Here is a 14,295-nt window from a genome sequence, read left to right as displayed (position 1 = left end):
TCTAAGGAGTCTGTCTGGTTGTCTGCATTTTACAAGGTCACCTGCTAAGCTTTCTTATCACTGTAAGCATATCTCAATACCACATTCCTTACCTTTAAACAATGCAACTCTGAAAAAACAATATTTCTATTCCCACAGGTATGAGAAAGTTGAGAGAAAAGACTCTGCTCCTGGTTGGGGTACTACAGCTGCAGAGTAAAGCAACATTTATTTATTTATTTATTTGTATATATCATAAACCTCTGGAGTAAAGGCAAGACCAATTGACTCCCATTGACTCCAGTAGTATCAGCATTCAATCTCTGTGATAAAAACATAAGGTTGGGGACTTAAAAGTCTTCCTATCATATCTGCAGAAAGTAAGAACTTATTTATATTATTGACATGGAGAACATGTAAGGACCAACAAAATGGCATATTTTCATCCATGCAAACGTGGTGGTTTCGCACTGGTAGGCGGCCAGGCATGACCATGCCTATCTCTCATTCTCCTTCCTTAATAGGACAGGGGGAGAAAGTATTATGACAAAAGCTCATGGGCTGAGATAAGTGCAGGGAAATAACACACATATTGCTGTCACCAGCAAAACAGACTCAGCACAAGAGATGTTAATGTTTATTGCCAGTTAATAACAGACCATAGCAGTGAGAACTAAAAGCAAATTAAAAACACCTTCCCCAAGTCCAACCTCTTCCATCTTCTCCCCCAGCTGGTGCAGGGGAATGGGAAATGCGAGCTATGGTCAGTCTATAGCACTTCATCTCTGCTGCTCCTTCACAGTTCCTCTCTGCCCCTGCTCCCCATGGGGTCCCTCCCATGGATGCCATCCTTCCCCAACTGAGCCTGCAGGGCCTGCCCACAGGCAGCAGCTCTCCAAGCACTGCTCCCACATGGCTCCGTCCCACGGGGTCCATCCATCCATCCCCCAGGAGCAAACTGCTCCAGCACGGGTCCCCCACGGGTGGGCGGCAGCTCCCCCCAGACCCCCTGCTCCTGTGTGGGCTCCTCTCCACGGGCTGCAGCTCCAGCCCGGGGCCTGCTCCTGCGGGGGCTCTCCATGGGCCGTAGCCTCCTCCAGGCCACATCCACCTGCTCTACTGGGGGCTCCTCCACCCATGGGGGGGCTGCAGCGTGGAGATCTGCTCCATGTGGGACCCATGGGCTGCAGGGGGACAGCCTGCTCCACCAGGGGCCTCTCCCTGCACAGCCCGCAGGGGAACTGCTGCTGCCTGCCTGCAGCACCTCCTGCCCTCCTCCTGTTGCAGTGAGCTGGGGGCTGCAGGGCTGCTTCTCACTCCTCTCTCCCAGCTATGGTTGTGCAGGAGTTTTGTTTTTCCCCCTTCCTTCAATCTGCTCTCCCAGAGGCCCACCGAGCATCGTTCCCTGACTTGGCTCTCGCCAGCAGCAGGTCCCTTTGAAGTCAGCTGGAGCTGGCTCTGCTCTGACATGGGGCAGCTGCTGGGCTCTGCTCACAGAGTTCACCCCTCCAGTCCCCCTGCTACCAAACCCTTGCCAGGTAAGCCCGTTACAGATAAACAAACACCTGAACATATTGAGCTTATGTTGGTAAGAGAAAGACACTGCTTTATGTAGATGAAGTTTATTATGGCTCCTGATACTGGGAACATGAATTTTTTTATGTGTCTTTGGAGCTGCCTTTATGGGCAACTTCTTTTTCTTTTTCTTTTTCTTTTTCTTTTTCTTTTTCTTTTTCTTTTTCTTTTTCTTTTTCTTTTTCTTTTTCTTTTTCTTTTTCTTTTTCTTTTTCTTTTTCTTTTTCTTTTTCTTTTTCTTTTTCTTTTTCTTTTTCTTTTTCTTTTTCTTTTTCTTTTTCTTTTTCTTTTTTTCTTTTTCCTTTGCTGTTCTTGTTCTTGTTCTTGTTCTTGTTCTTGTTCTTGTTCTTGTTCTTGTTCTTGTTCTTGTTCTTGTTCTTGTTCTTGTTCTTGTTCTTGTTCTTGTTCTTGTTCTTGTTCTTGTTCTTGTTCTTGTTCTTGTTCTTGTTCTTTCCCTGCCAAATATACAATGAATGTATATGAAGTTTGGGAATTTAAAAAACAAAGAAAAATAAAAACAACAACCTTCCCTTCCCTTCCCTTCCCTTCCCTTCCCTTCCCTTCCCTTCCCTTCCCTTCCCTTCCCTTCCCTTCCCTTCCCTTCCCTTCCCTTCCCTTCCCTTCCCTTCCCTTCCCTTCCCTTCCCTTCCCTTCCCTTCCCTTCCCTTCCCTTCCCTTCCCTTCCCTTCCCTTCCCTTCCCTTCCCTTCCCTTCCCTTCCCTTCCCTTCCCTTCCCTTCCCTTCCCTTCCCTTCCCTTCCCTTCCCTTCCCTTCCCTTCCCTTCCCTTCCCTTCCCTTCCCTCTTGTTTTCTCTTTATATGGGCCCATTATACAGGTGGTCAAAATTCCAACATCCCAAATAGCTTCAGCAGATTGAAGACTTATTACCTGTGCTGATTCTTGTTAACTAACAGTCTTTTATAAATTTTGGGATGACCAAAGATCAGAGGTTTCCATCCAGCACTCTTGACAGGACCTCTTTATGAGGAGCTAAATGTTAAAAATCTATACATGAAAATAAATATATATTTAGCAAACATTTTTAGAGATTAATATAAGAACTAAAAAAGTATTAAAAATAGTGATTACAACAAAATACTAAATTAACAAATTCCTTCTTACCAGCTGTCTCATCTCCAAATATTCATGTTTCAAATTTACTCAGAGGTATGGATTATAGTGCCAACTGCCAAGTTCTGTATCATGTATACATTTTTCACCAATCAGAGTCCCTTTTTGATAAATTAACTAAAATAGTAACCTAAAAAGCAGCCTCTTTTCACCACCAGTATGAATTTTTTATGAAGACATCCTACTGGTACCATAAATAAGGAGAATTGAACAGCTGGGAGAAAAAAATCATGGAAATAAAAGTATCCAAGGACTAGAAAGCAGGATGTTTAGGAAGCTGGGTTTATTTAGCTGAAAGAAGTTAAGAAATTAAGGGAAATTTAACAATCTTCCAATATGCAGAAGGCTGTTTAATTAGGAATGGAATACTTTAATCTATATACCCATGGAGGAGAAAAAAAAAAAAAAAAAAAAAAAAAGATTAACTTAGATTGTGGTAGATAAGAAGTAGATAAGATATAGTTTGTAGAAAAGCAAAAACTGAATGCAAGTAAGTGCAGGAACAAATTGGTTAAAGAAGTGGTAGAATTGCATGCACACTAAAGGAAGTTGCAAGCAAAACAAAAATGATCTGCCAAGAACAACATAGGTATGTTGTCAAGGTTTCTCCCAGCCAATTTTTCTATAGTTCCAAGGAAAACATAGAGGAAAATAGGGAAATAGTTTACTGTTGTGACACAGAAGAAAAGTGACACAAGTGAGTTACACTGCTTGAGAAAGTGTTACCATAGAACATTTCAAAATATTCTGAAGCAGGATGAAAGTGGTTAAAGGGAAGCAAGATTGGGCTTGTTCCTACAAAATTATTAAACAGACTTCCACTGTAAGGTGGGTCACTAAAGATAACTTTAATGAGACTTCCCTGTCCCTAATCCTTGTCATTTTCAGATGATGTCTCCTTGGTTTAAATATTTGAAAGCTCTCACCAAGATTCACTTGGGAATATCTAAAACTACAATGTTGTTTGTTTGTTTTCAATAAAAATAATATTTGTTATGAGTGCTTTTTTTTTTCAGAAAGATTTATTTGAATTATTTCAAATAAATTTCACCTTTAAAGAATTGTTCAGCATGGATACTAAAATATAAACAAAATTTGCATTGCCTCACTGTGCTCTGTGATACTACCATTGACTTAATCAGGAATGGATACATCGTAGGACCTGAATGGCAGAAAAACTAGACTTTATTGACAGAGATGTCTTTTAAACAGCAGTTCAGTTTACATGCTGGAAAGGCAGACATCTTTTTTTTTTTTTTTTTTTTTTTTTAAAGAAAATCAAGGAAAATCATCATAATTTTTAACACATGTTAAATTTGGAGGGGCAAGGCTCAGAAGAAAAGAACTTGAATATACTCCTTCCTCTCAGAACATCAGCTACCAGGGTTGAAGATGGTTGAAGACAATACCATTGTAAACTAGAAGGAAAGCAACATTTATGACTTGAAACCAAATTTCTTCTCCAAAAATGTGCATTGTAAAGACCAAACTATCAATACTCCGGTCAATGTTATTCTGATCACTGTATACACTGATTAAACCTGCAAATCCATCAGAGACACAAGGAAATGCACAGACATTGTGTATGTATATACATTTTTATATATATGCCCTTAAAATCAAGTCACTTAGAAAAAGAATAGGTATTAAATGGAATGAATTTAAAACAAATTTTAAAGCTTAGCAGGAAGTTAAATATATCTTTCTCAAAAGTTATTTATAAAGGAAATGAAAATTTAGTCCTATTACAAATGAAACCAGATGATTTAATGTGGAATACATGCTGAAAAGCAGCTAAAGGAGCACACTAAATGGGCTAAGGTGTAAAATTCCTATACCAGATACTACTTAGAAATATTTTTTTTTTCTGTAAGTATAGAAAATGTAAAAAAGCAAGTGAGTTAGTAGGAAGTGGCAAAGTTCTTTTCATATACTAACCAGCACCTGGCATTGTTAAACTCATTAAGACAATGAAACAAACAATGCTTTTCGCTAGTGAAGGTGGATCACAGATGTGAGGTACAAGAAAGCTAAAACACAAAACTGTCTGGCATTAAGTAGTTGGCAGGGTCCAGAGCAATTTACAAGCCCTTCCTAGACGGTAGACCCCACTGAAAAAGAATGGGAAACTCTATGTCCCGTTCACCATCCCATTTTTATTGTCTGGTTAGCCGGGCATCAATATTTTGTAGATGATGTTACATTCTCACCACATTAAATACCTCATATCTTTCAGCTGAACTACAGTAAGCTAGTGTAGCCACCTGGGGATGACAAGCGCTTAGGAAACTCCAGGTGGTACAGAGCAGGGTACAATGTTTCCTCAGCAACAGCATTACTGGGAGCAGTTGCTCAATACCTGCATTGTTTTCTTGTAGGATTTGTTCCCAACCCATCTCAAAGACCTGGTCCTTTTCTTCTAGTCCCTTCATTGCCAGAGCCCAGGAAGTTTAAAAGACCATATGAAACATGATGGTGAAAAACATAACTGACAGTTTAACTCTTCCAAATCAGTATAATACCCTGGAATGCCAGAAAGACAAAAGTCATCTAAACTCACTTGGCAGCTGGCTTATCACTGTGAAATGAATTTGCTTGAACACTAAGGATCATCACTATCTTATAATTTCCAGGCCATATGCAAAATAGTTATGTGTAACTGTCTTTACAAACATATATGTATATAGGAAAATGAAAGAATCCTTGAACAAGATAATATTTTAAAAATAAAAAGTCCCTCCCTAGCTCACCTCTCGAATAGAAATAAAAACCTGACTGAAAGCCGTGATTGGACTATGTTTTTCTCCTTGGGAACATGGTAACTGTTCACATAACTTCTGGTGGCATGAATCTATGCTTCCAGTCATTTGCTTTGACTGGAGGGCTCAGGTCATGAAAACCTGTATTGAACTTACTAACAAGTAAGTTCACATTTGTAAGTAGACTAAAACTGTGAAAATATATTTGTTTCTCCACATTCTTCTAGTGCAAAGAATGGAAAAATTAGGTTAGAAAGAGGTCCATCTGTATGTTTACTAAGTAAGAGACAGGGTAATCTGAACTACTTGCTCTTTGATCCTCAGATATGTTTCTCTTTTAAAACCTATTTAGAATTTTAAATATTTCCTTTTTGTTATTAAATTGTTCCTTTTTGAAATACTGCTATAATTTCTCATATGATATATACATGCTTTAGAACAGACTAACTCTATCAACGCTTTTGTGCTGACTTTTCTTTAACCTTGGTTACTGACATGCCTGTTCTTTTAAATAAGAAGAGTTTGAGTGTACCCTGTCACTAACTCCAAAGTGATCAAAGCATGTCTTGGGATTGTGGAAAAATTGTAAAAACCTAACAAAAGAGTCATCCTCATAAATGAAAGTAAGGAACATAATTTAGCTGAAAAATGCTGAGAACATTTTGTGTGAAATATGCTGAAAGTAACAGACATTTCAAATTGTTGTGAGAAATCAAAAGAGGTTTCAGATGCTTTTGAAAGCCCATCAGAAGAGGAGCACAAAAGAATTCAGCTCACATGCATTCTATTTTAAACCTGGTGAAATAATATTCAGATTTCTTTCTATATACATAAACTCACAGTTAACATGCTAATTCAAATACAAGCTTATATATAGAGTATATCATGAAAACACAGGGAAAAAAAAAAAAAAAAAAGATTATCTGATATAATACTATTAAAATGCAGAAAGCAGTCAACCAGATTTACTGAGTAAAATCCTGGCTCCATTTCAAACTTGGGAGTTTTGCCAAAATTTTAATAGAGCCTGGATTTCACTATTTGCATTCTATGATAGGAAAAAAAAAAAGAAAAAAGAAAAAGAAAAAAAAAAAGATTAAGTACAAAGAATGGAGGGAAAAAATGTACTTATATTCAGCATATATATATTCACAAAGATATGTTTTTCATGTATAATGATAACTATCAAATTTTGTCGATGTTATTTAATACTTTTAATGAAGCTTTAAATTTATGCTTATTTTATAGATGGGAAAATCAAGGTACACTAAGATCATTGATTTTCTATAGCAACAGTTTTTTTCAAATGTGGTTTGAGAGTCTAGAGACTGAATAAAGATTAATATTGAAAGAAAATAGAACAGAAATTCTGATAACAGCCTGTTTTGTTCAAGAATGACATGAACACATGAATAGAAGTGTCTGTGTCAGTAATTTTTATCTTCATGGATGTGTATTTGTGCTTGGGGACAGTGCTTTTGAGTCTGGGAAATATAGTTATTTAAATAATCTGCCCATTATAAGACTGTTCTTTTTAATACAGGTAAATTGCCCATGTCTCTCTGGGTGACCCATGCGGTGGCTACTAGCTGCAAAATGATGTAAGCATGAACCAGAACACTTTAATTTTCTTCCTAGATACAGTTATTTCAATTTTTTATTTCTCCAACCATTTTTTTTTGTTCTGCTATTGTTTCGACTGTGTGCCATTATCCTTTAAAAATAAAGAGAGACTGATTTATTTGCATTCACAATGATTCAGTAATCCGTAAAAGAAGTGGTTTAGTCTTTGGCAAAGAAAATAATTTAAGTTCCTGGAATTATTCCAGTTTCCTTTAGCCCTGACAGTTGTTAATGAGCTGGGAAGTAAGAGGAAGAAAAAGAGACCACATCCACTGTCTTGTCAAGACAGGAGACTAAAGAGATGGAAGAACTGGTATCTATATGCAATGACCATACAGCAGAAAAATGAGATGCCAATTCCAGTCTGCCAGCCTCTGAAGCAATGGGAATACAGGCACTAGAGTAGATATTCTAGAAAGGGAATGTGTTGGTGTGAGTGACCTGTTTGATCTTTCCTTGTTGGAAACCCTGGAGACCAATACTGTGTGTTTTCTCCTTGGTAGAGTCAGATGGTGTTCTCATTATCATTTCTTGCCTTTGTTCTGCTTTTTAGTAGGCATTTCAAGTGCAGAATTAGCACACAACAACACTCAATCCATCTGTTTAAAGATAGCACTGTCTCTCATAGTTTTCTTCTTGCAACTTGGCATTCCACCGTAAGTATAAATCTCACGATTCTGTTCATATCTTTTCAAGAGCATGACAAAAGCGTAGATGCCAACACTGAAATAATCTTTATAGAGCTTTACAAAGATGATTGCTTTTTACTGACAAGACTGGGGACAATTATAAAATGGCCAGTGACATGAAATTCCCAGCTCTGACTCACAGTCTGTCTTGAGAGTTTGGTGAAGAGACACCAGATCGCCGCAGCCTGCCCTTGTTTTACCTGGTGTCTATGGCAGCGCACTGCAGGGTGCTCATGAGACTTGATCTGCATCCCTGCTTTTATGGTGACTTGACTTGGCTGCTGTGTGATCTGGTGCTGTTAAACCAATTCTCCCATCTGGAGGACAACCTTTGCATGGAGTTGCCTTCTTTCAGTAGAGGATCACCAGGTTTAATGATGCATTGTTGTTAGACCGGGTCTCTACTGCCCTGAGTATAAACACAACCTGGAAACAAAAAAAAAGGAAGGTCAATTGGAAAGTTAGTGGTGTTTCTCAAGTGGAGCATGGAGCAATGATGAGCATATATGCAGCATGTTCGTGATCTTAGGCAGAATTAAGAAGCAAACACACACACACATACAGAAGTTATTATGTTCTAAAAGTCTTTACAGTAAATGTGGTTAATTAATTATTATCATACAAGGAAATGCCAAGCTCAGAAGTCTGAAAAATTATTTTATCTTATGTTTACATTTATGAGAAAGTCTTGCTAGTTGTAATTGTACAACTAACAAGGGAAAATTACAGCTAGGAGGGAAAATTATTTCACATACTCCATCCTTTAGTTATATGGAAAAACCTGAATAGAAGTAAAAATTGCGTATTAAACAAGCCTGGTTCCAGACTAACAAAAACTCATAGTATCATGAATAAATAGATGGAATTGTTAACTTTTCATTTCTATTTATTTATTTTTCTCATCTCTTTCACTTATGTGTACTTAGTAAATGTCTGTGTCTTTTATAAGTTCAGACACAGTGGAACTTGGAAAGTAAAACAGAGACCACTGCTCTCTATAAAAATAGCATATGCTTTTTGTGAGGTTTGGGATTTTCATGCTCATAAAGCACAAATTATGGAAAAGGGTGCTGAAGAATTAGAGGAAAAAAAGATAGAAAAAAGTGAGGGATGCAGACAATGTTGTACCAATAACATATAATCCTGAGTCTCTGGATGCAGAAAAAGACTTTGTTGAACAGTTCCACACAACTGTTCTTCTTCTTTCTCCTATGTTGATTCAACATGCAAAGTTAATTCTTCAAAATCAGTCATGTTCATACAAGGAAATGCAGTGTCATTTCCAAAAGAGTGTGGCAGTGACATTCAGCAACAAATCCCTCTGCAAGTATTGCAGCCTTGCGAGCAAATAAACCCCAGAGGAGAAAAGGAAGAGTACGGAGAAGGTGATGGCACTGCAGCTCTGCCAGAAAGCAGAGCTGGTCTTGGAGCAAAAGTGTAACAAGATCCAGTGGCTGTCAGATGACATTGGGAAAGTTCATTCAGGAATAGCAGTTTTAGCAGGAAGCATAATTAAACGTTGAGAAAATTAAATGTATGAGAAATCACACATTACTTGGAGACATGAAAAACACAGCTCATTACAGGATTAGATACAGGACTTGCTAGGTGAAGCCTGTGGCCTGCTTTATGCAGTGAGTCAGACTAACTGGTAATTAAATATTTCTGATCTGAGTGTATGAGCAACTGTGGTGTAGCTATTCACATGAAAACATAAAACACAGAGGAAAACACAGGCACGGTGGGGTCTGCATAAAAATGTTTGCTAAAAATATGCAAATAAAAGAACTGAGCTATTTCTACGTGTGCTGGTTGGCTCTGACATGCATCTGGGAGCCTCAGAAAGAGCTACAAACTAAGTGTAGGCTACATAGGGGGCTGAAAGAGTCCAAAGGCACTATGGAATTCCTACAATTCATTTTGGTTCATAGGTGAGAGCACTGAGCACTATAATATCTCCCACCCTGACCATCATGGAGATGACTTTCTGTCACTGTGATCCAGGGAAGAGGGTTTCATAGGCAGAACACTGGCCACTGTAGTTTGGGTACAGTTCCAGGACAAATGTATTTGGATTAGTGAGGAGGCCTGGAAAACCTGGCTTTCAAAAGAAAATTTGAATTAGATGGAGACTGGAAAACCAGCCTTTAAATGGAAACAGGACCATGGTGGAGTTATTACCATGAATCCATAAATTTTAATTTGAGCTTTTTAAACTACATAGTTCCACTTCGTATCAAATCCCTGTCTCAAACTGACAACATCTGTTCAGAATGAACAATTACATAGGGAGATCTGGAGGATTTTTAATTTAAGATGGGGATGGCTGGGAACAGGAAGGTGAACGCCTTGTGTGGAGGATGTTTTGTTCCATGATCATTTTCTACAGGGCGTCGGGAGAGATGGGAGCCTAACATAATCCCACTTAATTCCTAAGAATTCTTCTTTTGATTTGTCATGCCTCCAGACAGGGCAAGGTCCGATGTTCTTCTTGTTGAACAACTGGAGATCAGGACTGTTATCTGAAAGGAGGCAGCAGTGTGTGTGCATGTGCGTATGCTCACACATCCTTTCTCTTATTTTCTGATTCATGGGTTAAATGTGAATGTAAGAACTGTTGTGAACAGAAGTAGAAAGAGAGCTAAATACAGCTTACTACTACTGATGCATCAGAAATATATCTGGAATTTAGCAGTCTGTCACACATTTCAAGGATTAAAGTGAATTTCAAAATTACAGGTGACAGGTAATCACCTAATTTCAAAATTACAGGTGACAGCTCACACCAGGTTTGCCAATGTTAAATCAATCTGATATCCTCTGCTGCTACTGAGTCCTGCAACACCACAATCAATGGGAGTTTGACCAGTGCTGTTATTGTCAGAACTCTGGAATTTTAGACCTGTGACAACAACAAATATGTAGTAACTGTATCTTTATTGACAGCTGGTCTAAATATATGGTAATATAATGCGTATCAGAATTTGGAAACCAGTATGTGTCTATATTTTTAAGATGAGTGAACATTTACCTTGATGTTTTCAGAGATAACATATAGAATCCAATCTCTGTAAATATAAGTCAGTGCAAAGTAACAGCATAGAAAATATTACTTTCTCGGGAACTGAAAATGCATGGTAATTGCAACCAGCATACCAAATGGGCTGGTCAAATCCTCACAGATCCTTCAAGTCCTCACAGAACTGGGGAAAAAATATAACAAAGTGTGAACACAAAGTAAGGTATCTTTGGTACAAAACTATTTATTTAGGAATATTGTCTAAGGTCTCTTTTCTGAAAAAGAATTAAATACTGAGTGACAATTTCCAAAGCGTCTTTAATTTACTGTCTGGTCTGTTCACTCCTAGTGATTTTTTGCAAGGTGCTGTTTCCTCTGGATAAGTGACCATTTAAAACTCAATGTATTCATACTTCCAGCTCTGAACATATTTGTACTGGATTTTGTTTTGCTCGAGACTTTTTCTGTTTGAGACCCCTTGTAATGTCAGCGTAAACCATACATTTGCATAGATGCGAATATGCAAATGAAGGCATCCTCTAGTGTTTTTTACTACTAAGTAAATTGTGAGTACCTTCTGTTCCAAGGAATCTCACATTATGGAAATGGTAAATCAACTTCCAGTCTCCCTAATCTAGTTTTCTTCTTCCCCTTTTCTTTCTTTTATTTCTCTCACTTTTTAACCTTCTGTACCAGTGGTTTGTAGATTTAGACAGTCCACAAGGAGTCTGAGCAACCAAGCAACAAAAGACAAGATACAGTAAAGAGCATTTAGCAATGAATAGTGCCACAGCAAGGGGCAGTGACATGGCCTAGGGTGTTGACAGATCAAAAGAGTAGAACCTATGATGGGCAATGAGAGTAATTGCCTATGATAGGCAAGAGAGTGACTCTTACAATAAATAACCTCTTAAAAATCACCTGTTAATGTGGTGTTTTGAGTGGCTGTCCAATATTTTGGAAGCTTTCCAGCTCATCAAAAGCATTGTTGTTTAGTATTGGTAGCTAAAAGCATATATTTCTTGGAGGACTCAGTCAACTTCAGGGACAAAAGCTTGGCAGAGTTAAGTACCTTCTAGTGAACAGGCACCACTGCCAAATTTTAAAAGATTTGTTATTACCTGTTCAAACCTTTGTTGAATCTCATTGGAGAAACAAATTATCTTTGTCATGTCCCTCCCCACCTGATTCCCTTTTCTCTCTCTCTACACTTTACTTTTTATGTTTGTGTGTGCACGTGTTTTTTTAATTTGTTGTTTTCTCTTTGTGCTTTTATTTTGACCAAAATGTTTGACCCATACATATGGAACTGGCTGAATCAGTAGTTTGAACCAAACACTGTAGTGTAGGTTCAAACAGTTTGAACCAAACAAATTTGGCTGGAGTTTAGAGTGATGTGACACAAAAAAAATTACTGTATAAAGTTATGTATACATATGTATTACTGTATAAAGTTATAACATATAATTGGCATTATTTCACTATACTGAATTTATATATATTTATAATATATATATATATTTATAATTCAATATTTATATAATATTTATATATTTATAATTCAAACTCTCCACTACTTGACAAGGAGGCTGTAGTTATTGGAAATTCCAGTTTTTGACTCTTTGGTCCTTTTTTATTTTTCCCCTGATAAATAAATGTATTAATTAAAGAGAGAGTTGGAGAATCCCCATTTAAATTATTACCCACACTTTAGTTATCTAAGTTAAACAAAACACAATTTGCTGCTCCTTCAAATCAGACTAATTAACTCTAGGAGAACTAAATTAGTCTTTATGTTGGCTGTATTAAAGATTCTTCTTAACTGGCAGAAGCATAAGCTCATTATATGCCTCAGAATTCATAAGAAATAAAGAATTAAGACCTTTAAATACAGTTCAAAAACTATAAATAAAACTAACTACTTAGAAAGAAAGAAAAGAAAAGAAGAAAGAAAAAAAATATTTTTGATAACATCAAAATATCAAAAACAAAAGCCTTAGATATGTTATGTTTTTTATGCTCTTATACTTCAACATTTTTTCTTTTTGTTCATAAAAAAGGGGGATTTTTTTTTCTACCAAAAGTGCAAATAATATTTAAATATTTTAAAATAATCTAATTTAAAAATAGGCTTTTTTTTTTTTGTCATTTAATTTAAAAAATAGCATCTGATGAATGGCTGCATATCTTTTGTTTGTGTGTTCAGATAAGCAGGAGCTCTGAATTACATCTCTCCTATTGCCAGGACAAGAGGAGGATCCATTCCACATTGAATCTTTGTTGTTTATTGAAGTGCAGACTTTTTGTCTGGGTCAAGATGAACTAGAAAATTGTTTTCTGCTTTTCCTAACCATGTATTTAACATTTTTTTTAAAGTATTTTTCTTAAATTTAAATAAAAAAAAATAATTTGAATAAGCCAACAGGCCCAACACTTATTTGGAATAGCAAGATAAACAGATGGACATGTAAACAAATTTGCAGACAGACTAGCTGCAGAAGTGTAATTTTCTGGAGGGAGGGGGAAGAGAGAGGGAGGGGATTGCTTTAGTTGAGAAAACAATTTTCATTGAGAAATATTTTCTTGAAAAAATTGGCCACCTCTAACTAGAACCATAACTTCTTGCATCAGGTTTGATGTGAGACCAGAATTTGTAATGGAAATGAGCAGATATATAATATTAGCTAGTCATGTAATAAAAGCAATTATTCCACTGTGTTCAAATATATGCCTTAGCAATACAGATTGGAGGGTTCTCCTTGGGATAAAAAACACAGATTTGCCTGGGAAAGCATGAGATAACTCATAAAAGCTAATGTTATCCTCACATATCAACTCAAAAGATTAGTTGTGTATTTTGATAGCTGTTATCATCTGGAAGAACTTTCTCAGATTTTTGTAAAAAATGTTGCTACATGTATGTAGATAGAAACACATTTAAACATGACAGTGTGTTCTATAGTGTTTTCTCAAAGACTAATGGCTGCAACAATGATAATCATGAGACCAAATTTTGCATAGTATTTAAGGGGACGTTAATTGATAGGAAACCATCCATTTCTTTCAAAATTAAAGTTGATACTGTGGGAATAGAAATGTTGTTTTTTCAGAGTTGCATTGTTTAAAGGTAAGGAATGTGGTATTGAGATATGCTTACAGTGATAAGAAAGCTTAGCAGGCGACCTTGTAAAATGCAGACAGACTCCTTAGAACAATTAGGTGAAAATCACAGGTGTTAAATCAAGTCAGATAAGTGAAGAACCATTACTACTTCAAGCAGTAAAAAAGTCAAAGGAAATTTGAAATTTAACAGGCCAGCAACTGAAGGCCATGCATTGTCTGTGAAGCATCAGGTAGATTGTGAACCTGGATTACCCACTCAGTGGGGAAACAGGGGAGGGTCCTGTCATCCAAAAGTATATAAACTGTGTTTTGGAACTAGTAGGTGCACTCTCCTGCTTGTGGGGCACCCACCATTGCAATTGCAAATAAATTACTACTTCACTGAGATCCTCGCCTG

The sequence above is a fragment of the Aythya fuligula genome, chromosome Z, assembly GCF_009819795.1.
Source record: "Aythya fuligula isolate bAytFul2 chromosome Z, bAytFul2.pri, whole genome shotgun sequence".
Taxonomy (NCBI): Eukaryota; Metazoa; Chordata; class Aves; order Anseriformes; family Anatidae; genus Aythya; species Aythya fuligula.
Note: the sequence above shows the minus strand (reverse complement) of the source record.